Consider the following 25,324-nt stretch of genomic DNA (forward strand, 5'->3'; position numbering starts at 1 on the left):
GAATGTATAACAGATGCTTTAAGGCTGAGACCCAGAAGTGGCTGATCTAACCTTTGGCCAGAGCTTAGTTATGTGACTTAATCTAGGTACAAATGTCTAAAGCCAGGTGGCCAAATATCCACTTAAAAGTTTAATATGGAAGAAAGTGTGGGGGTAGGATGTGAGTTATCTATATGACTTGATCATAATGAATAGCCCTTTGAGAATGGGTGGTACTGTTAGGTAGAAATTAGAAAGGAGGAGGCATTTCAGGTGGAGAAAATGGCAGAGGTGTGGGAAAGTGTTATAAGTATTTGGAGGAAGTGAATGTGCTGGTTTGATAGGATTGTGTACCCTAGAAAGGCCATATTTTAATCGTCTTGTGGGGGCGCTGTTTCTTTTAATCCCTATTCAATAATGCAGGTTGGAATATTTTGATTAGATTATCTCCAAGGAGATGTGACACACCCAATTGTGAGTATTAACCTTTGATTACAGGGAGATGTGACTCCACCCATTCCAGATGGGTCTTGATTAGGATCCTTTAAAAGAGGAAGCATTTTGGTGAACACAAGAGAGCCACAGGAGAACCACAGGGCCTACCAGCCAAGATCTTTGGAGATGAAAAAGGAAAATGCCCCTAGGATAGTTTCATGAAACAAGAAGCCTTGAGAGAAAGCCAATAGATGTCACTATGTTCGCCATGTGCCTTTCTAGTTAAGAGAGAAACCCTGAATTTCATTGGCCTTCTTGAACCAAGGTATCTTTCCTGGATGACTTAGATTGGACATTTCTATAGCTTTGATATAATTTGGACATTATCATGGCCTTAGAACAGTAAACTTGCAACTTACTAAATTCCCCTTTTTAAAAGCTGTTCTGTTTCTGGTATTTCTCATTCTGGTATCCAGTACAACTCAAGTATGGCTTTGTGTAGAGAAGGATGTGACCCAATTGTGCATAGAGATGGGGTGGCCTTCATCTTTTAAATAGTTCTCTCAACCTTCAACAGAACATGCAACCTTGCCACCTACACACCTGCTATCCAAAACACTTGGATTTTCTTTAATCTACCACACAGGATGTGTGCACTGTTGACGTCACTCAGGAAATTTAACCTTAAACTGATAGTGATCTAGATCCTATCAAAATATTGACTGCTTAAGGGTGTGCTATTTGACTACTCTTTTCAACAGTGACTCTGGTATTCATGTTGATCACCAGAAAATTCTATGAACACAGTATTAACTCAGTCTCTTAGCAAAAAGTCCTTCACAGACTTGGATTTTATGTCATGCCCTTGGGAAAAATGGCCACATGAAGGATACTTTTTTGTCTTCCAATAAATAATAAGGATGGGGCTCACTATTTTATTTGTTGTATAACATGGCATTTTCTTTATATAAGACTCAGTCAGCTGTATTTCTTATCTTGATGCTCTGCCCTTGGCAATCAACACTTCAACAAATGTTTATGAAGGCCCTGACTATTGACAGGTACTGTGTCAAATGCTGAAAATATGTGGCAATATTACACAGTCCCAGACTTCAAGGAGTACACAGTCTGGGACAGGGGATGGAAGGGGTGGTGGTAGAGACAGATAAGTAATAGGGCATTTATGATATCATTTGGTAAATGCTCCAAGAAGCATAGGGCAAGGTGCTAGGGGGACCTGTAAAGGGAGCACTTTACCCAGATTGGAGGTGAGGCTGGAAGGTGTGGGGAGAGAGGGAGGGTTGAGGAAAAGCTTCCAAAGGAGTTGAGTGTTAAAGGTTGAATAAGGGTTAGTGAGGTGCGCAATAGATAAAGAGTACCACGGGCAGAGGGAACAGCTTATGCAAAGGATGAAGAAATGAGAGAAGATGGGTGGAGGAGGTCAAGGAACTGGGGTAGCTCAGTGTGGCTCTAGTTTAGTGGGAGTGATGGCAGCTGTGGCTGGAGAAGTCAGCTGGGCCTGAAGAGTTTAGTCTTTCTACCTAGGGCTCTGTGCACATTCTCAGATCTATATTTAGAAATGTCAGCCTTGACAACATTGGGCAGGGAAGGGACTGAGAAGGAAAACTGTTGCAATATTTCAGAGGAGAAATAATATGACTTTAAACTTGTGAGGACAAGGTGGGAATAAAGAGGCAGGAACAGATTCAAGGAATATGAAGGAGGAGGTATCAGTAGCACTTGGTGGCTAATCTGGGGTAAAGAAGAGGGAGAAGTTGGGGTGGCTGTTAGATTTTTGGTCTGGGTGGTTTTATTCAACCAGAAGAAGGCTAGGTGAGGTGACTGATGAGTTGAAAGGATGCCTGGAGCAGTGCCTCATGCTGTCAGGTGTGTAGGGGGACACTAGGCATTTGGGAGCATGCAGGTGTTGTTTAAGATGGGAGTGTGTTATGTCCAAACCCTGGGAACATTTAATGACTCTCCTGCTATGTTGTCAGGCACTTTTATTCAATAAAAAGTTCTAAGGAATACTTACTTTAGGCCTGACACTTTCACACATACTTAATCAGCAGTCATATTAATCCTGTGAGGAAGAAATTATTCATTGATGTATACATATCTGGCGTGGCTGGAGAAAGGCTGTAAGTCTGTAGGTATTTTTATTAGTTTGATTTTAGAGTAAGGTTCAGAGAAGTGAAATCACCCAGCTTAAGGTCAGATCACACGAAAGGTGCCAGAGGGGCATTGGAAGGCAGGCCCTTTGCAGCCTGGTCTACACCACAACTGCCTTTCATGGTGTGGGTGACCTTTGAGTGGGAGATGCTTGGATTCCGGTGGAACATGTTGCTCACAGGGGTTGCATGAGTCAGTGGGGTAAGGGCAACCTGGCCACGCCCTTGACCCCAGCTCTATCAGCGTCCTCATCTGTGAGAGATGCATGATGTCCTTGTTGGAGGACTTTTTAATTCTTATTGGAGTGAGGCATCCCTTGCTGTCCCAGCTTCTAGAGGTAAGGCCTGGAATGAGCCAAAGCTGACACCAGGCAGGAGGACAGGTACACTAAGCACCAGCTATTGAAAGGTTTATACCTATGTGGCGTATAATCACTGACATCTACTTAGTGCAAGGTTGGCAAACACATGGCAGGTAAGTGCCTCCTGTGCCTAAGACACACTTAACATACCTTCCCATGGAGCCCTACATCACCTCCCATCCTGTCCAGAATCCTTCAGGCTGCTGCTGCTATGTGCCTGGAGGTGGCATGCCTATTGAAACTTAGAGGTATCCTTCATTTAGTGCCTTCCATATACCTGATACTAATCAAAAGTGGTAGATTATTTGCCTGATGCACTCAAATGACAAAATTCCTGAGACACCAGGGTCTCAAAGAGAGAAAGAATTTATTGCTAGGTAAGAAGAAGGTGATCAGACGGCCTAAAAATTCTGTCTCCTCTAACTGTAGTAATTCTGATAGTTTTATAGTATCAAAAGATGGGCAGGTTTTAGGATAATGAACACAATGGCTCTGGATGATATAATTACTGAATTCCTGAGCATGCACAGATTGGTTAGATGCTCAGTCACAGAACATATGTAAGAAAATGGCAGCCTTAATATGATGATGGCGTAATTTTTTATTATTGTAATGAGGTACAGGTGACTTACAGGTAGAAGTCTAAGCTGCTACACATGTCAGGTGGACCCATTTTGGTTAGATACAGCTTTCATTATTAAGATAACTTTGGACTTGGGTGGGTTAGTTCTGGGCTGACCCAAGGCCTTTCATTAATAAGAATTAGGAACTGTCTTTAGTGTTCACAAGACTGTAAAGTTGAATAACTGGATAAAATGGGGATTAGTGAGGGTCATTCACAAGGTTTTTATAATCACAAGAACTCAAGATAAAGGCTATACAAATCCTTAACAGATATCAAGGCAGCTGGATGATAGTTCAGAGATTTCAGTTATTTCCCTCTGTCTACTCTAATGTACCAGAAAGTATAAAAGGAATATCTATACAATGAGTCAGTAATCATAATCATCCCTTAAATCCTAACTTCTCAGTTACATACCAACACAGGGCTAGGCACCGGCAGTTCAGAAAAGGGTCTGGCATGGCCACTGCTCTTCAGAGGCTCAGTCTTGATATGTGTGTGGGTGTGTGGGTGTGGGGGGGAGTGAGCATATCATATCTGTAGCATTAATGGCTATTGCTGGTCTTTGAACATCTGTTCAGGCTTAAATGGATTCTGCTCCACAGCTGGGCTCACTCCAACTCCTTGGCTGCCCACATGTGGCTCAGCAGACAGCAGCCTGGGAGTTTTGGCTTCACCCCCTGAAGGGAATAAGTCACCCACAAAGCATTAACCAGTGGACTTGAGCCAATATAATAAGGAAAATGCACCAATGCCTGGGAAAAATTCCTGAGGGGGCCTCCCTAATTCTTTCTGAAGCCATAGAAGAAAATGGCATAGAGTAGGTAGAACATAGGAGCTAGATTTTGAAGGAAGTAGAAATTATCCAGATATGGACAAAGGGACAAGAAATCATTAAAGATGCAGTCCCCGCCACTCACGTGGGAGAGGGCTTCTTAGTCTTCTGGTAAGGCCTGATTTCTCACTCACTTGGGGCCTCTGCCGGTTTGAATCTGTAGTGGACCCCAGAAAAGCCATATCCTTTAGTCCTCATTCAGTACGGCTGGTTGGGAGCTTTTTGATTGTTCCCATGGAGATGTGCCCATACAATTGTGGGTGGTAACTTTTGATTAGAGGGAGATGTAACTCCACCCATTCCAGGTGGGCCTTGGCTAGAATCCTTTAAAAGAGGAAACATTTTGGAGAGAGTCCCTTTTTAGAGCCACGAAAATGACAAGAGCCAGAGCCCACGCCCTGAGAGATCTTTGGAGATAAAGAAGGAATATGTCACTGGGGGTGCTTCATGAAACAATAAGCCTGGATAGAAAACTAGTAGATGCTATGTTCTCATGTTCGCCATGTGACTTTCCTAGTTGAGGCCAGCAGAGATCACCCTGTGCCTTCCCACGTAAGAAATAACATCAGGTGAAAGTTAGCTGCCTTTCCTCTGAAGAACTATATGTTAACTAAATAAATCCCTTTTTATTGAAAGCCAATCATCTCTGGTGTGTTGCATTCCGGCAGCTAGCAAACTAGAGCACATATTATCTAGAAGAGAGAAAGCCTAATTGAAACTAAGCCTAATTGAGAGAGAAACTCTGAACTTCATTGGCCTTTCTTGAGTGAAGGTAACCTCTTCTTGGTGCCTTAATTTTATAGTCATGCTTTAATTGGGACATTTTCATGGCTTTAGAACTGTAAACTTGCAACTTAATAAATTTCCCCTTTTTAAAAGCTGTTGCCTTTCTGGTATATTGCATTCCAGCAGCTAGCAAACTAGAACAGGGCCCTTTTGTATTTTCTTTCTTTTGTGTTCCTTTAAAGCATGGTCCTCCAGATGCTTGCATCAGAATCACTCAGGATACTTATAAAGATGCAAATTCCAGAGCTACATCCCTATTGAGTTAGAATCTCTGAGGAGGGGACCCAAGTCAGTCTATGCAGTTAACAGCTCCCAGTGATGCAGATGCACCATCAACTGTGAATCACTGACCTAAAGGTACTTCCAGCGCAGCCCACTGTTGCTGGGCTGGAACAAAGTGAGTGTTTGTATCTTTCAGAGGAACTCCACTTTTACTTTGGGAAACTGGTCTTGGCATATGGGGTCTCCATGGCTCAAAACGTTAGAAAGAAAGCTGCACCTGAAAGAAAATAAACACTCACCCAGTTGTGGAGAAGAAAAGAATTTATTCACAATCTTGCAAGAATGAGCGCACAACCAAAATGTGGCTGGTGCGCCAAGCAATCGAATGCCACAGATTTTATACCCTAAGCCTAGTACACAGGTCCCTCCACTGTTTCTCCGCTGATTGGGTACTCCAGGGTTTCCAGCCTATCTGGATAGTCTAATTCAAATTTTCTGCCAAAGGTTCCCACTTTTGGTTACGTGTTACATTTCTGTGACCCTGGCCATTACTTATTTAAACTTGTTTTTACCTATATAATGATTTGGTGCCAATTCTAGGCTTGCATCAGAGGCCCTCCCCTTTCCCTGCCTTCAAGACCAGTCTGAGCTGTTTTGCAGCCCTTTGTTTAGTTAGTTATGGTTCTCTCATCCTGCGCCATCTTGTGTGAAAGCTTAACTTAATTTTATTCTTACAAAAACAACCCTATCCCTGTGGGCCTGTTGGCCAGGCCGAGACAGGGGTGGAGGCACACTGCGAGTGTGGCTTTGCTGCTTAACAGCCCTAAGCAAGCTCTTTTCTCATCGGTAAAGTGGGGATACCAATAGGATCAGTCTCCAGGGGTTGTTGAGAGAACTAATTGAGGGCTTCATCTGGGGCATAGCATAGGATTCCATCAAGCAGAGCTTGGTTTGTTTGTTTGTTTACAAATAATGATGATGAAAACTAAGTTACACATTGTGGTAGTGAGGTTCAGGTGTCAACTTGGCCAGGTGAAGGTGCTTAGTTCTGTTGCTGTGGACATGAGCCAATGGCATGTGAAGCTCATTGGTTGCTGATTACATCTGCAGTTGGCTAGAAGGCATGCCTGCTGCAATGAATGATGTCTGATTTAATTGCTGGTGCTGAAATGAGAGAGTCAACATAGCACAGCCCAAGCAGCTCAGCATACCTCATCTCAGCACTCGCAACTCAGCCTAGGCCTTTGGAGATGCAGAAAGGAATCACCCCGGGGAAAGTTGTTGGAACCCACAGGCCTGGAGAGAAGGCCAGCAGAGATCACCCTGTGCCTTCCCACGTAAGAAAGAACATCAGGTGAAAGTTAGCTGCCTTTCCTCTGAAGAACTATATGTTAACTAAATAAATCCCTTTTTATTGAAAGCCAATCATCTCTGGTGTGTTGCATTCCGGCAGCTAGCAAACTAGAGCACATATTATCTAGAAGAGAGAAAGCCTAATTGAAACTAACATCACATAATCCAGTTGAAGCTTGCCTGTTTAGGGAATAATGGTGAAATAATTGGTGAAAATAGGATCACATGTCCTGGCAGGTAAAGCATCAGTGATTCTCCACAGACTGCACAGTATAACCTCTGGGGAGTGTTAAGGACCATCAGTGACTAGGCTTCACCCAGACCTATTCAACTAGAATATGCATTTGAAAAAAAGCATTCCTAAGGAAATGCTGAACTCCTGGGAGCAGAGATAGGTGAGACTGAAAGAATGCAGCCTGGCCTGTTGAATTTGGTTTTAAAGCTTTCAAATGTGGGCGGTGGAATTTAAGACCGATAAGATGGCCCTATATGGATGAGAGTTCCTATGCCCTCTTTTTAATTGGTTCTAATTATCAGATATATTCCACCTAAAGATGTGACCTGGACAATTGGAAAAGTCTTTGCCGTTACTTGCTTTCTTTGACGGCTGAACTTTGCATCGCAGGAGGGTGTCCTGGGGAGCGTGGCCAGTGTTGCTGCCTTTGGGAAATTCTAGGCTGAGACATCTTTCCAGTGTTCAGGTTGTTTACAGTAATTACAAGTACTAACTTCCCAAACCCTGATGCTTAGAGGTGGTTTTTTTTTTCCCTTCTCTTCAAATAATTTTGGAACTGAGAAATTAAGAATTAACAAATGATTATGATTATTGAATCATTGAATAGATTTTTTTCTTTTTTGTAAAATAGCCAAAAATTAGCACGTGAAATTTCTAAAACTAGCCTACCCTCAACCCAGTGTGTATTTACTAATGCAATACTTATTCTAGCCTAGCCTCAGCCCTGTTTATACTTCATATTGTACTGGTAACAGCTCCATCTCCCCTTGTGTGAATCTATAAAACCCTGAACTTCTTAGACTTCAGGAGAAAGAATTTGGGGGCCTATAGGTCATCTGATCTGCTTTGCATGTAGCATGAAACTCTTTCTCTGAAACCTTGATGTCATGGGTTGCTGTTATGTGCACTGGACAGAGAACCCCACATTTGTTCAGTATCAGTTTTGTCTATTTAGATTTCTATATGACCTTCACCAGCAGTGTTTGCAGAGCTGGGCTTTGAATTTTAGAGCCTAGGCTCTTAAAAGCTGCCACACAGTACTGCCTCTTTAATCTTCCTGGCTTACATTGAAAGAGTCTAGATTAAGTCAGAACACAAAGGGGAAAGTCAGGAGGACTTTAAAGAGCACTAGAAATTTGTTTCTTTTTTTTTTTTTGTAAATTTCTGGGATACCAGGAGTACTAATTTATATGTGTATATATATTAATTTAATTTATAGATTTAAGCAAGTTGAATAAGGCTCTTCTAAGAATTTTCTTCGTTAATTTGGTATTACCATCTGGAGGTAATATATGTTGAACAAGTAGTCTAACACAAATAGAAAGTTAGACACAAAAACCAAAAACATAGAAATATAAAACTCACTACTTTCATTCTTTTCTGATATGATTTGCAATTAAGATATGCATATACTGTGTTAATGGAGCAATTCTTATGTTGTTATATAACTGCAGTACCTGACTATTGGAATTTCTTTTAAATTGGCCTTACTATTTTTGCATGTCTTGGTTTTCCATCAGCCCACGGCTCTGATTTTATAGGTTTTAAGATTTCTTCTGGGATAGGGAGCTAATAAAGACTCCATTGGATCTTCTGGACTTGAATCAGGGAAAGTGTTATTCTTTTCTCCGCTAGTCTTTACAGGTAAAAATTTTAGATTGTCTCATTAACATTGACTTTTGAGAGAGACAAATAAAGGATTGAATGAATATACATCATCTTGTCCCATTTCTGCTTTCTTTCACAGAACAAATCTAAATGTAATACAGTGTCCTTTTCTGTAGAACCATTCTCAGGCTATTTCTTTCCTGAATCAAAATCATATTGAGGCCAGACTGTGTTACAGAAATAAAAAAACATTTTTATTTGGGAAATTCTAGGCTGAGGCTTCTTTACAACATGAAGCAAGGAGATCATATATGGCCTATGGGCCTCAGATCTGTCTCCTGGAGTCTTCAGAGTTTAGGGTATTTATGGTTTCAAATAAGGGGCGATACAGTTGTTACCATTACAATAACAAGTATAAATAACTACAATTTACAAATGTGAAGGAACAGAGCTAAGCTAGGACTAAGCTAAGCTGACCATTACCATCACAGGTGTAAATACTGTACAGGTGGCTAGTTCTGGGTTGACTCAAGTGCCTTCATTAACAGTAGAGGGTTGTCTGTGATTATAAGACTCTAAAGTTGTAAAACAGGATAAGGGGATACAAGGTGGGTCAGTTTGGAGATTTTTACAAATTGCATTTTAGGGGGTTTCAGTAATTTCAGGTGTTCCTTTTTAGCTATTCTACAATGTACTAGAAAGTAAGAAAAAGGCATTTATATAATTAGTCATAATATCTACTTGTTAATTTCTTGGTTACATGATTATAATAAAAACCTTTGAACTGTATACTTTAAATGGATGAATTGTATGGCATGTGAATTCTATCTCAATAAAATTGTTACCAAAAAAATGGAATTTAATACTGAAAAGCACATGATTTCCTAGAAATGTAGTTTCTCATTTAAAAGTATAATTCCCAGGGTGGGCCACGTGGCTCAGCAGGCAGCATTCTCGCCTGCCATGCTATAGACCTGGGTTTGGTTCCTGGTGCCTGCCCATGCAAAAAAAAAAAAAAATATATATATATATATATATATACACACACACACACACACATACACACACACACACATATATAACATTATATATATATACATATATATAACATACCATTCTGTACAGGATCCAAAGCCCTGACCAGAATTTATCTGTTGAGTATATTCCTGAACATTAAGTAATCCAACATTTAATTGGCATTTAATGAAATTCTGTTTAATGTCTTTTTTATTGTTAACTGATATGTTGTTAGATACAGTAAGTACTAAGAGTCTGTTTAAGTTGTTAATATATAAAATAATATACATATATATAAAAATTTTTATACATATATATAAAATTCCCAGCTTAGGTGGGCCCTGGCTTTCTATCCTACCGTATCCTGTTAGAAATACCAGAGGATGGGGTGCCTTCCCCATAGAGGCTCCTTTCTTCTAGGACGAGAAGGGAAGTTCCAGCGTAAGGTAATTCCCCAGAGTGGAAGGTGCTGAGTTCCTTTGAGGGGCGCCGGTGAATGCTGCTGGAATAGCTCCAGATAATGCTCTTCCTGCTGCAGATCCCTGGGCCCAGAGATTAGTGTAGGGAGGGCTGCTGATTTTGTCTTTTGTCTGTTTGTGAACAAATAGGCTTTTATTTAGGGCAAATTACTGATGTGGATACTCTGCCTACATTAGGGCTTCTGGAAATTTGCTTAAATTTAGAAAATTTAGAAAATCAAATGTTTCAGGCTGGGAAGAAAAAATTTGCTAAAATGATGGTGGTTATTTTGTATTGTAGCATTTGCTATTGGCAGCTGCCAAGGTATTGTTTCTCTCCACTCCCATGAGTAATTAGTGTGGATCTCCTTCTCTGGCTAGTGGGACTGGGATGGGGGTAATTTAGTCTTCCTGCCCTTGACATAGCCTTCTCAAAAGGGGAAAAAAAAAGTGACATTCATTGCTCATATTTTGAATGAAGAGGCTGTAGGCAATGTGCCATTCAGAGGAGATGGTATTGGAAGATTTTATGTGTTCTGAAGCATGGCAGCTCTAGGCAGTGGCTGGTTTTGTCTGTCACCTCAAGTGAACTCTTGGAGAGGTGGGCTCTGAAATTACCTCAGATCTACAGTGCAGGCTTGGAATACACACAAAAAAGAAAGCTGCTCAGCATTTCACATTTTATGTATGTGCTGGTTTGAAACGATTATGTACCCTAGAAAAGCCAAGCCATGTTTTAATCCTGATCCAATCTTGTGGGAGCAACCATTTCTTTTAATCCCTATTCAATAATCTAGGTTGGAATCTTTTGATTAGATTATCTCCATGGAAATGTGGCACGCCCAATTGTGGGTATTAACCTTGGATTTGAGGGAGATGTGACTCCACCCATTCTAGGTGGGCCTTGATTAGTTTGCTAGAATCCTTTAAAAGAAGAAGCATTTTGAAGAAAGCTTCAGAACAATGGGAGAGCAGCAGAGCAGAGTAACGAGAACCATGAGAGCCCACGCAGCCAGAGACCTTTGGAGATGAAGAAAGAAAAGGCTCCTGGGGGAGCTTCATGAAAGACGATTCCTGGAGAGAAAGCTAGCAGATGTTGCTATGTTTGCCATGTGCCTTTCCAGTTGAAAGAGAAACCCTGAACTTCACTGGCCTTTCTTGAGTGAAGGTAGCCTCTTAATGGTACCTTAATTTGGACATTTTTATAGACTTGCTTTAATTTGGAGACTTTCATGGCCTTAGAACTGTAAACTAGCAACTTAATTCCCCCTTTTAAAAGCCATTCCATTCCTGGTGTATTGCATGCCAGCAGCTAGCAAACCAGAACAGTGTAGGTACTGCTTAGATGAGTATGACTTAATTTTCTGAGAAAGAGGGTGTGCTGGTTTGAAATGATGTATGTACCCTAGAAAAGCCATGTTTTAATCCTAATCCCATTTTGTAAAGGCAGCTGTTTCTTCTAATCCCTATTTAGTATTGTATGTTTGAAACTGTCATTAGATCATCTCCCTGGTGATGTGATTTATCAAGAGTGGTTGTTGAGCTGGATTAGTTGGAGGCATGTCTCCATCCATTTGGGTGGGTCTTGATTAGTTTCTGAAGTCCTATAAAAGAGGAAACATTTTGGAGAATGAGAGAGATTCAGAGAGAGCAGAGAATGTTGTAGCACTACGAAGCACAGTCCATCAGCCAGCGACTTTTGGAAATGAAGAAGGAAAATGCCTCCCAGGGAGCTTCATGAAACAGGAAGCCAGGAGAGAAAGGTAACAGATGATGCTGTGTTTGCCATGTGCCCTTCCAGCTGAGAGAGAAACCCTGTGTTCTCCATGTCCCTTCTCACTTGAGAGAGAGACCCTGAACTTCATCGGCCTTCTTGAACAAAAGTGTCTTCTTGAACAAAGGTGTCTTTCCCTGGATGCCTTAGATTGAACATTTCTATAGACTTGCTTTAATTGAGACATTTTCTCAGCATTAGAACTGTAAACTAACAACTTATTAAATTCCCCTTTATAAAAGTCATTCCATTTCTGGTTTGTTGCATTCCAGCAGCTAGCAAACTAGAACAGAGCATCTTGATTTTTCTGTGATAATTGAGAACCCATTGCAGCATAGGTTGAATAACTTGAATAAGTTACATTTTCTAATCACCCTTTTCCAGCTCTATAGAAAGGAGGTAAAGGTTTTTTTTTTTTTTTGATAGGTATATTCCTCATTAGAGCTTATTAAATTTACTAAAGATGTGGAGTGCTCTCAGGGCCCTTAAACAAAAATGACTGACTGGAAATTGAACCTGATGCCAAACTATAAACTCAAATGGCCTCCTGGTTCTGTGTTACTTGATCTTACATTTTGGTTAAGGTCGTATCTTGGGCAAATTTGCAGTTACTTTCTAAGAAGGGTCACTGAAAAAAGATACTTAAAGCTTTTCATTAGTTTCCAAGATCTGTGAGACACTTGTTTTCTTTCACCCCGATGGTGAGAAGAGGTGAGAAAACTCTAGTTATTTATGTTGACAAAGTAATCACCTTATTATGTTCATTGCTCAAAACATTTGTATGATTCCTTTTCTAGGGTAGCCTTTAGAGAAAACCTGAAGAAAAAGATAATGTCTTCTAGGTATAGTAGACCCTAGTCAGTAACATTTAGATGGACACCTTACAAAGTGCTTTCACATCCGTTATTTCCTTATGCTTGCCCTTCTCTCCACAGTAGAAGTGAGAATATACACAGAAAGGAAATCCAAAGGTATTTGTTGAATCAAACAAAATCCTTTCAGGTTCATCTGTTTACTAAAATAGAAATATAGTGTGTAGTTTCACTTTTTTAAATGCAACAGCTGTGCTGAAATTTTTTTATCATTAACACAAAGTAATAACATAGGCATTCATTTATTAATAAATGCTTCATTTTATTTATTTTCTATTATAGTTCAATTTGTGAAGATTGTGACTTTTTCTTTATCAACTACATTTTTACACTTGTAAGACTTAAAAACAAGCAAACAAGTAAAAAAGAAAATTGCAAATAGCATTTGTCCCTTCAGTCTCTACTTAGTTGTATAATTCTTTTAATTCACTTTGCCTTTGCAAACATTTGGGTATTTTCTTTATACTACCTTTGAGTCTTATATGGGAAGATTATGTAAATTGCATTCTTCTTGCTTATTTTGTGAGTAGAATGGGGGAAAAAGGTAAGACCAATTAAAAAATTAAATTCTATGCATATTTCTGATATGCTGTTTCTATGGTTGATTTTGTGGTGAATATAGGAAAGATGGCCTTTTAGTTGTATAGCCAAAGATACTTAGTATTTTCTGGTTCCTTATGGTGTTATTATACAACTTTGTAAAGGAATATTATTATTATTTTTTAATTGTTGGATAAATATTTTGACAAATGACTTTCTGAAGCAGCCACAATTTTGAAAGATATCAAAACTGACATGGATTTTTTTTTTATGACCCACATCATAAAAATGTATAAATTTGTCACACTATTAAATTTAATTGGTAGCAAAATGTGTGTCCTCCCAGTTTGTGTTTTAGAGTAATTGAAAATTTTATTATATGTTTAAATAATTTATAAAACTAAATCTGAGTAGCAAGACTGATTATAAATTGCAGCTTTTGTTTTTTATAGATAGACTTGAGAGACTGGAAACTCTGAAGCAGGAATACCCGAATTATAATATCAAGATTTTAGCTGTACCATAGGCCTTTGTATGCTACACATAATTTCATGTTTTTTTTCTTTTTTGCATGACCAGGCACTGGGAATCAAACTCGGATCTCCAGCACGGCAGGCGAGAATTCTGCCACTGAGTCATTGCCGCACCACCCACTACACATAATTTGTATAAAGTTATACGTGTGCAAATTGGGTACATAAGCAGTTCTCCATTTTTCTAAGGGAATGCAATAAATGTAGCATCATGAATAAATTTAACTTTTATATTTCTTAAAAAAAAATCCTTTCAAGGATATCTTATCTTTGGTCCTTTGAAAACAAAATTTAATTCATTATAGCTAATCCTAATCTGAAATGTTAAATTGGAGAGCTATATTTTAGGGGTGAAACCCACTCATGACTATCAGGTAGATATGATTTTCTCATCAGCTCTTGATATAGCTCTAAAAGGGAGTTCTTGGAGAGGGGTTCTCAGAATGTTGAGCATCTTGGACCCCAGGGAATCTACTTTGAAGGTCAGTATTCATTAGGATGTGTAAGTAGTGGCACCTTGAGACAACTTGCCAACATTATTAGCATGCTGTTTTGAATGAAAACCTTCCCCAGATATCATGACAAGGGCTATCTTGGTTCCATAGTCCAGGTTCAGTGCTGCTCTCTCTTCTCTGCTGCCATCAGAATGCTAAATTTACCCCTGTGTCAGCTGTCTGCCCCATTGCCCGCCACCATCCTCTAGCACATGGGTAGAGCATCAGGAACAGAGTTGGCTCAGGCTTAAGTGCTCAATCCTGGTGATTCCATCCACTGCCATGGCAGAGTGCAAGAGCTTCTTAGAGAACCTGTGTTCCCATTTGTAGCTGTAAGGCAGGTGAATGTCATGATGGGTGAGCATCTAAGATAGGTATTTGTTCTAGTTTGCTAGGTGTTGGAATGTGATATACCAGAAACAGAAAGGCTTTAAAAAGGGGGACTTTATTAAGTTGCAAGTCTACAGTTCTAAGGCCATGAAAATGTCCCAACAAAAGAAAGGCTATAAAAATGTCCAATCTAAGGTATCCAGGGAAAGATACCTTGGTTCAAGAAGGCCAATGAAGTTCAGGGTCTCTCTCTCAAGTGAGAAGACACATGGCAAACGGGGTCAGGGCTTCTCTCTCGGCTGGAAGGGCACATAGCGAATATGGTGTCATCTGCTGGCTTTGTCTCCGTGCTTCCGGTTTCATGAAGCTCCCCGGGAGGCATTTTCCTTCTTCATCTCCAAAGGTCACTGGCTGGTGGACTCTCTGCTTCATGGTGCTGCAGCATTCTCTGCTCTCTCCAAATCTCCTATTCTCCAAAAAGTTTCCTCTTTTATAGGACTCCAATAAACCAATCAAGACCTACCCAGATGGGAGGAGACATGTTGTCACCTAATCCAGTTTAACAACTACTCTTGACTAAATCACATCATCCAGGGAGATGATCTCATTACAGTTTCAGACATACTGTATTGAATAGGGATTATTCTACCTTTATGAAATGGGATTTTGATTAAAACATGGCTTTTCTAGGGGCATACTTCCTTTTAAAATAGTACAAGTACCATGTCCTGCAAGAAGTTAGTTACATAATGGTGCATTTCTGAATCACAGATTAAAAGCACTTGCTTCTGAATTTAGTCATTGATTTCAAAACTATTTAACTTCTCCACACTTATGTTTCATTTCTTTTTTTAAGGTAAACTATCAACCTTTTCAAATTTTTGGATTTAGAATTCATTAGTAAGTAAAATATATTTTAAGCCGTCGTTCTGCTCACTGAGCTAATGTAATGTGTTCGGGCCTAGAGGGCCTTTGTGATCCTGGGTAGTTTGTCCACAAACTTCGGTGTATACAGTCACTCTGTTTCCCTGTGAAATGTACAGAGAATGCTTCTTTAGGAACACGTTCTACTTCCGAATGTCCCTTTGTGGTCTAAGTTGCTTACTCAGGGGTTTCACAGTAATAATATTAAAAAAAATTTTACTTAGCTGTTTAATTGTGTTTTCAGATTGCTTCTACTGCTAGGTGGTTAGGGTTCCTTTTAATAATTCCATAAGCACACTGTTCACTAGACCTTCCCTATAGAAAGTCTGGTTCCCACCCTGTCTCTGTCCACAGCCCTGCGTATAGTGGCAGTTTGCATGCTTTCTCACTGCACTGCTGCAGTGAGGCCCTAGGGTGTGATTTAAATGATCATTGACGGTGCCACTCTGGTGCGGTTGATGCATGCATTGATCTTTCTCCTCCTCTCTTTTATATAGCCCTTAATTAAAAGGAAAAAACATTCCACTACTCTGCAATGCAAAAGTTTTCAAAATTCTTTGGCTATTCTTATTAATCACTTTTCTTTCAGAGTGAATACATGTTTTCAGCTAAGCTATGTGAGAACGAGTTCTTGCTTGTTTGAAATATTTCGCTTAATTGAAAGTGTGTTTGCTGTTCCCTCCCTGAATCTTATAAAACAGAAACCTCCCTGGGATGGTTGGTACCCCTTACAAAGCTGATCTTGTCCATGTAGACTCCTTGTGTGTCTCTTTAGAGGTTATTTGGCATCAGTGACAATGAGAAAGGTGATCTAGAAGTTATTCTGTTGCATCTTAGGTTGATGAGCCAGTTTCATGACATGTTCGATGTATGATTCCTATGTGCTATGAGAATTTCAGTAGAATGTCTTTAAACAGCCCAAATACCTCATAATGAAATTGTATGTGCACAGTCCATGTTAGATGAGAAATGTGTTAAGATAACTGTAATCTGGTTAATATATTGAACAAAATGATGTCTGTATAACGAAGGAACACATTAGACCAGATGCCAAAGGCTAAAATGTACATAGGTTTCCATGGATTAATTTTTTGAAGTCGATGTTTGATTCCACACCCAGTGTTCTTAACTCAAATGTTAATGGTTGCATAGATCTTGAGCTTTGAATATCTGCTGTATGCAGTCTTATGTTACCTGTTCTAAAATACCTTCAGCATTTTAACTAAGCTTCACAATGACGGTAGAAAGCAAGTTAAACTATGGAAGTGTCAAGTGGTTTGTTGATTTCTTAATTTTAATGGACCTTTATTTAAAATATGATGTGTTCAAACCCTTTAGAACTGACCAAGAGATGAATAATATCCCATGTTTAGTTTATATTGTTTCTCTGTCCCAAGTTCCTACGCTATGTCTTGTAGGGAGGGGGAACAAGGGAGGGTTTTACTTTTTTTTGAAGAAAGGTTTGAAAGACTCTGTCAGATTTTATATTCATTGGTTATAATAAACTTATTTTTAACGTAAAAAAAAGAAGAAGAAAAAAAAACAGTGGATGATCATCCATCAGCACTATGAACCTGATTGCTCCCTGCGGCAACCCAAACCATTTGACTATTTAAGAGGGTGTAACTGAGAAATCAGGATTTAAGAGGTGATTTTTTTCTTTTGTTTTTTTTTTATTAATTAAAAGAAATTAACAACTAACAAACAAAACAATAAGATATCATTCCATTCTACATATATAATCAGTAATTCTTAATATCATCACATAGTTGCATATTCATCATTTCTTAGAACATTTGCATCGATTTAGAAAAAGAAATAAAAAGACAACAGAAAAAGAAATAAAACGATAACAGAGAAGAAAAAGTTATACATACCATACTCCTTACCCCTCCCTTTCATTTACCACTAGTATTTCAAACTAAATTTATTTTAACATTTGTTCCCCCTATTATTTATTTTTATTCCATATGTTCCTCTCATCTGTTAACAAGGTAGATAAAAGGAGCATCAGACACAAGGTTTTCACAATCACAGAGTCACACTGTGAAAGCTGTATCATTGTTCAATCATCCTCAAGAAACATGGCTACTGGAACACAGCTCTACATTTTCAGGCAGTTCCCTCCAGCCTCTCCACTACATCTTGAACAACAAGGTGATATCTACTTAATGCTTAAGAATAACCTCCAGGATAACCTCTCGACTCTGTTTGGAATCTCTCAGCCATTGACACTTAGTCTCATTTCACTCTTCCCCGTTTTGGTTGAGAATGTTCTTAAGAGGTGATTTTGATTACTGAATCATTATATAGATATTCCTTTTTGCTTTCTGGCATATTGGTATAGACAAAGGGAAATACCTGAAATCTCTAAATTGTAATCCAGCTGCCTCGATCTCTGAAAATGATTGTATAGCCTTTATCTTCTGCCCCTGTCATGGTAAAAACCTTGTGACTAACTTTCTTTTGTACCCAGTTATCCAGTTTTTCAAATTTAGAGTCTTGTAAAAACAGCCCCTAATGTTTATTAATTAAGGGTCTTGGGTCAGCCCAGAACTAACCCATCTCAAGTCCAAAGTTATCTCAAAACTGACACTGAACCTATCCAAAATGGGCTCACCGGACATGCGCAGTGGCTTAGACTTAGCCTATGTTACCTATACCTCATTCTGCCATTTTCTTACATACGTTCTGTGACTAGGCATGTGATCAACCTGCACAAGTTCAATAATTAGATCACCTCTAATTACATCATCTGGGGCCACTGTGCTCATTATCCTAAACCCTGCCCATCCTTTTCTCTAATAAAACCATTGGAATTACTGCAGTTCAGGGAGACAGATTTTGGTCCCCTAAGCCATCTATTCTCCCAGTATGCACCTAGTAATAATCTCTTTTCTTATGAAACCCCAGTGTCTCAGGAATTGGCTATTAAGCATATCAGGCAAAAGAATCCACGGCTTTTGTCTGGTAACAAGGGTGAGATTTGACAAATCCTAAAAGAACCAAAGAGTCTAATATCATTTTCTGGGTTGAGACTTACAAATGGAATCATTTGTATGAAATAACTAAAATATACAAATACATGAAATAAAGTAGATTATAGGTTACCAGGGGTAGGGGATAGGGAATAGGGAGGTGGGGGGAAGGGATGGGAGTTAATGCTTACTGGTCACAAGTTTCCATTTAGGGTGATGGAAAAATTTAGGTCCTGGATGGTGGAGATAGTAGCACAACATTGTGAATATAGTTAATGCCACTGAGTTGTATGCTTGAAAGTAGTTCACCTCTATCCAGCCTCTCATGCTTATGGCCTCAGTGTGGAGCTTGTTGTCTCACCTCTCAAATATTCATCTGACCACAGCCCCTTATTATGGGAAATTATAAGTTAAAATGGGAAATGGTATGTTTTATATGTTACCATAATTTTTAAAAATGTGAGTGGCCATGGATCCAGGTGAAAGTCAGACATCTTATTACTAAGGAAGAAGGGGTGATTGGGTATTGGGAGGGAACGCCTCGTATCTCCCATAGCACTCTCTGCCATCCCTGTTGCTACACTCCACTGGCATTTTGGTCCTTCCCCATGAGCTCTGAGGACTTTCATGTTTGATTCAAGTTCTCTTTTTCTCTCTGATTTTACTGTCATAGTGGGAGACCTTGGCATATTATAATCGACTGGCTATTCGACCTCTTCAATGCCCATCATCTCCACCTCCACCTAGCCTTCCATGCTTTTGGCCTCAGCCTGTTGTCTCACCTCTCACCACAGCCTCTTTATTAAATATTTTTTTAAACATAATAACATATAAACACAGACATTCTTACCATCTGATCATTCCATTCTTGGTATATAATCAATAACTCACAATATCACCACATACCTGTATTTTCATCACCATGATCATTTCTTAGAACATTTGCAACAATTCAGAAAAAGAAATAAAAAGAAAAAAGAAAAAAAGCTCATACATACCATGCCCCTTACCCCTCCCTCCCTCTCATTGATTGCTAATATTTCCATTTACCTAATATATTTTAGCCTTTGTTACCCCTATTTTTTTTATAATCCTTATCACTCCCTTTCATTGATCACTAGCACTTCAATCGACTAAATTTATTTTAACATTTGTTCCCCCTATTATTTATTTATTTTTAATCCATATGTTTTACTCATCTGTCCATACTATAGATAAAAGGAGTATCAGACACAAGACCCTCACAATCACACAGTCACATTGCAAAAGCTATATCATTATACAATCATCTTCAAGAAACATGGCTACCGGAACACAGCTCTACATTTTTAGGCACTTGCCTCCAGCCTCTCCAATATACCTTGACTAAAAAGGTGATCTTTACATAATGCGTAAGAATATCCTCCAGGATAACCTCTCTACTCTGTTTGAAATCTCTCAGCCGTTGACACTTTATTTTGTCTCATTTCTCTCTTCTGCCTTTTGGTCGAGAAGGTTTTCTCAATTCCTTGATGCTGAGTCCTAGCTCCTTCTAGGATTTCTGTCCCATGTTACCAGGAAAGTTTACACCCCTGGGAGTCATGTCCCATGTAGAGAGGAGGAGGGTGGTGAGTTTGCTTGTCGTGTTGGCTGAGAGAGAGGCCACATCTGAGCAACAAAAGAGGTTCTCTGGGGGTGACTCTTAGGCCTACTTTTAAGTAGGCTTAGCCTATCCTTTGCAGGGATAAGTTTCATATGAACAAACCCCAAGATTGAGGGTTCAGCCTATTGCTTTGGTTGTCCCCACTGTTTGTGAGAACATCAGGAATTCTCCACATGGGAAAGTTAAATTTTCCCCCTTTCTCGTCATTCTCTCAAAGGGACTTTGCAAATACTATTTTATTCACCATTCAAATCACTCTGGGATTTATCGGGGCATCACTTTGGACAAACTTACAAAATCTCATGCCCTACTCAAGGTTCCACGTACTTATTGACCACAACCTCTTGTCTTCCTTGCTCTCTCCTTCCTCCCACTAAATCTGTTCTATAACATCAGTAGGATCTTGTTCTTTGTCTCCTCTCCATTTACCAATTTCCTTCCATTTCAAGTCCATTCCCTATCAGCTTCTTGGCCTCCTAACCTTGTCTTACTCTCTAGCTCACTACCACCTTTGACTAACCCACTCACTACCTATCTGCTGAGTGTTGCTGGAGAGATCACACAGCTTCAGATTTATGGTATTCAACCACAGCTGCATCCAAACACTATTCCAAAATCCTCTTACATGGACAGTTCCTTCCCTCATTTCCCTTCACAACTATTCCAAACCCTAATGCATTTCAGATTTTCCCTGCTTCCTATTTTTCAGGAGTGGTCCTCAAATGTGGTCTCCTCCACTTCCAGCCCTACTACTTGAAAACTTATCCAAACCTGACCCATCCTTTTCCCTTTTCCCCATCTCCTAGAAACAGGAGTCTCCTCACCAAGCTAAGACAGTTCCACTTCTAATCTTGCTATCTCTGGGTTGTTAATACTCCATTGAATATCCCATAGATTTCTTCAACCTTCAACCTCTGATTCTTCATTGATCTCTCCCTCCTACCCTCCCTCCCTCCATCCCTCCCTCCCTTCCTCTCTCTCTCTATCTCGCTCTATCATGTGTGTATGTATATAATGACCTCTTACAAATTTAAAAAGCCCCTCCTGTTTTCCCCTGTAACCACTGGCTTATATAGACTGTTTCACAGCCAAGGTGTTGAAAAAGTTGTTTACACTCCTTTTATCCACTTCCTCACCCCATTCCTGCTTCTACCCTTTCCTGTATAGCTCCAGCTCCCATCATTTTACTGCAACTGCTCGGCCAAGGTTCCTACAGACACATACTCTTCAGCCTCTTCTTAGTGTCTCCTCTGGGACAGTAACACTCAGCCACTCCCTCTTCCCCTGGAAGTTTTCTGTTCCTTTACTTTTCCCAATATCACTCTTTTTTCAAGTCACTCCAACTCCTTCTCCCTCAAGTGCCTTGTAATCATGTTCTTTCAATATTCTTTGGCTCATTCTTCCTCTTACAGCATGGATTCCCAGAGTGATCTCTTTTGGGCTTAGGATTTCAACTAATATCTACATTCCAGCAGGGATTTCTGGCTTGAAGTGAAGTTCATTTCACCCCACTCAGGCATGTTTGGGCATTTCCAGAGATCTGGTGGACTGGATTTGCCCAAATCTATTTATAAAGGAACAAGGATTCTTTTGGGAAAGGTCTCAGCTATTATTAGATTCCCTCCATCACAACCAATCAACATATTTAAGTCAATACATATAAATGAACACCCTTCTAGGCTCTGGGAGTTTGGTAGGGAAAAAAAAAAAAGATAAAAAAAATCCCAGTCTTACTCCCTATATCCAGTATATGGGCAGATGAGTAATAAAATATAAATAAATAAATAATAGGGGATAAGTGCTATGGGATGTTTAGGGTGTTCTTTTTTATTTTATATCTTATTTTATTTCCTCTTGGGGTCATGAAAATGTTCTCAAATTGATTGTGGTAATACATGCACAACTATATGATGATACTGTGAACCACTGATTGTATACTTCGGAAGGATTATTTGGTATGTGAATACATCTCAATAAAATTGCATAAAAAATAAAAGTACGAATCAAAAAAAAATCCTGGTCTTCATGGAGACACAAATAATCAAGACAAATAAAAAATGTTGTGAGAAATGCTAAGGAGAAACAAGAAAGAAGTGCTGAGAGGACAGTGGAAGGTGCTTTGCTTGAGAAAGTGAAGGAAGAAGAGTGAAGAAGGAGTGGTATAGAAATAAGGTCAGTGTGTTTCTGGTGAGGTTTGGGAGGCAGATAGCATGGGAGCTCTGTAAGACTTGGGAAGACAGGGAGGGTTTTGAGCAGAGGAGTGGCATGGTCTGAGTGATGTTTTATAAGGCTGACTCAGACCCCTGTGTCTAAGAATAGGCTGATGGGCAGAAAAAGGAAGACCACTTGGGAGACTATTGCAACAATCCAGACCAGAGATGATGGTGACTGCCTCTAGGCCAAGAAAAATGCAGGTCGTAAGTGGGTAGAATCCTCATGTGTTTTGAGAATAATGCTAACAAGATTTGCTATTGGTTGACTCACAGATTATGTTATTTAAGACTCAATAATAATACACATATTGGATATGGATTTTTATCTAGTTGAGCTATGCCTCCCATCTGCACAGTGTAGATAGGGTTTAGGGATATATTCCCTGAAGCAAATTGATACTCCCAACTTCAGTTATTGTGGAATGTTGCTAATCCTGGGGTAGGAAGGGGAAAAGTCTTGGACTTGGGCCTGGATGTAAGTGGGGCCTGGATTCCCAGGTGAGGAGACTCTGGGAATACTCCTGGTGTTGGTGGTGATAGCGGCATTGGTAATGGTGGTGTTGGTGATGGTAGTGTTGGTGGTGATGGTAGTGTTGCTGGAATGGTGGGGTTGTTGGTAATGGTGGGGTTGTTGATGATGGTATTATTGGTGGTGGTGGTATTGGTAGTGATGGTAGTACTGGTGAGAGTGGTATTGGTGATGATGGTGGTGGTGTTGGTGATAGTGTTGTTAGTGATGGTAGTATTGATGATATGGTAGTATTAGTGGTGATGGTGTTGGTGATGGTGGTATTGGTAGTGATGGCAGTATTGGTGGTGATGGTAGTGTTGGGGTGTTTGTGGTGTCAGTGATGGTGGTACTGAGTGAGTTAGTCCTGACCTGGAGACAGATCAGGAGCTAAACAGGGCCTGGTCTGCTGAGGGGCCAGGGTTGGATTGGGTCCTATTGTTTCTTAGAGATGCCACTTCATCTGCTTAGAGATGCCACTTCACCTTCATCTGACCTTTATTCCCTTTCAATGCAGACATCAATGCCCTTGATGGCAGGCACTTGCCCTGATGGATCAGAGAAACAGTGGAGGCTCCTGGAGTGAACTGAGTCCTGGGTGGTCTGAGATATCACCATAGTGAGTCAGGTGCAGAGAAGGAGAAAACTGAGGACACCAAATGGCAGCAGAAGTCTAGTTCAAGAAGTAAGTTCATGTAGGGCTCCATTCCCACATACCAAGGGGTCCCACAATTCCTTTGAATGTAGTTGAGAGGGTGTTCTCTAAGAGTGGAGGAGACAGAGTCAGAGAAAGACCATCCTGGACACTTTCTCTTTTTTACTCCAAGCTCCTGCTATCTGGGGAATGTCCTTACATTTCAACTGCTAACTCTTACTCTCTCTCCAGACTAGCTTTTTCTCTTGTAACCACCTCTCCTGGACATTTCCTTAGCTATCCAAGACTTTGATTCCACATATGTCTCAATGTGAGTGTTTCTTCCCCTGTGGATCTTTTTTCCAACCTTGTTCTTTGGGTCTCCCAAATGACACCAAAATCCAGCCAGCTGCCCAGGCCAGAACCCCTGGGTTAAACTTGACTTCCTCTTTCCTTTCATCAGTTATATCCAGTTAAGCATTAAGTCCTATGTGCTACCTCCTAAATATCTCTTGATTCTTTTTCCTTTTTTTCCATTTCCATCTTCCTGTCCTGGCCAGAGTTCCAGGTGACTCCTTAGAGGTTACTCTTTGCCTTCATCGTGTCCTTATCTCCACCTTTCTAATCCCCCATGCAGCTACCAGAGTGACTTTCCGAATCCTGTCACCCACCCTGTCCACGCTTCTTCAGTGGTTCCCTATTGCCTTTGGGAATAAAGTTCTTTGTACCTGCACAGCATATGAGGGCCTTCTCTGTGTGGCCCAGGCACCTGTCCAGCCTCCTTGGCTACTCTCTATAGCATTTCATGTGGCAGCGAGTCTGAACTGACAAGTAATCTTCCTGAACATGCTACAGTGTAGTTAGGCTCACTTCTCCCCAGCATCTTCTGTTTCCATAGACTGAAGGGAATTTCCAACTCCCCAGACTGAATGGTATAGAAGAAACACAACTTCTCACAGCCCCTCTCTCAGTTCCCTGTCGGGTCTGGGAGTGGGCTATTTGGTCACTTAGGAGAAGAAACAGAGCAGCCCAGCTGAGCACTTCCCCTTCTTGTCTTACAAAAAGATGCATTTGGGTCTGTGATTGGAGTGGGTTCTGATTTAGGAAGAGGAAGGCCTGCAGTTTTGGATGGGAGGAGTTCAATTTATGAGGGACCCATTAGGAAGTTCACTTTCTCCAGTTCATCTTTATCAGCGATAAAACTTATTCTCTTGTATCTACCTGCCTCCACTGGGAAGGGAAAACAGAGTGTTATTTATTACTCACCCCAAACCCCAAGGCTTGCTCACACCTTTTTGCTTCAGCCTTTACTCCTCCCTCCCTGAAATGTCCTGTCCTTCTCATCTACAAGGCAGATTTCTTTTCTTTCCAGTCTCACTCAGGCTCTGCATCAACTGAGATAGCCACCCCCCCACCCCACAACCCAACCCCACTTTCCCTGTACTTCATTTTGTGTATCCTCCCATTATTCCAAATACCTAATTTTATTGCAATGTCTGCAAGTTTAATGCAGTTTTTGTTTTTGTACCCTTTTAAACATTGTAACCTGTGTACTTAGCTCAAGGGCTAAGTATTTAGCTTGGTATTTTGCTTGGAAAATGTTTGCTTACTAATTCAGTTCAACGAAGTCTATCCATCACACATTATGTTCTCTGCACTGAGGTGAGTAGGCATTGGGAATACAATTGTGAAAAAGATAAGATGGGGACCCCAGGAGCATATAGTCTAGTGTAAAAGACAGATTTGCAATATAAGTTAATGTGGTAAATTCTATACTAAATCTATGAAGGGATGCAGCT

Source organism: Tamandua tetradactyla, chromosome 6 (genome assembly GCF_023851605.1).
Source record: "Tamandua tetradactyla isolate mTamTet1 chromosome 6, mTamTet1.pri, whole genome shotgun sequence".
NCBI classification, from domain to species: domain Eukaryota; kingdom Metazoa; phylum Chordata; class Mammalia; order Pilosa; family Myrmecophagidae; genus Tamandua; species Tamandua tetradactyla.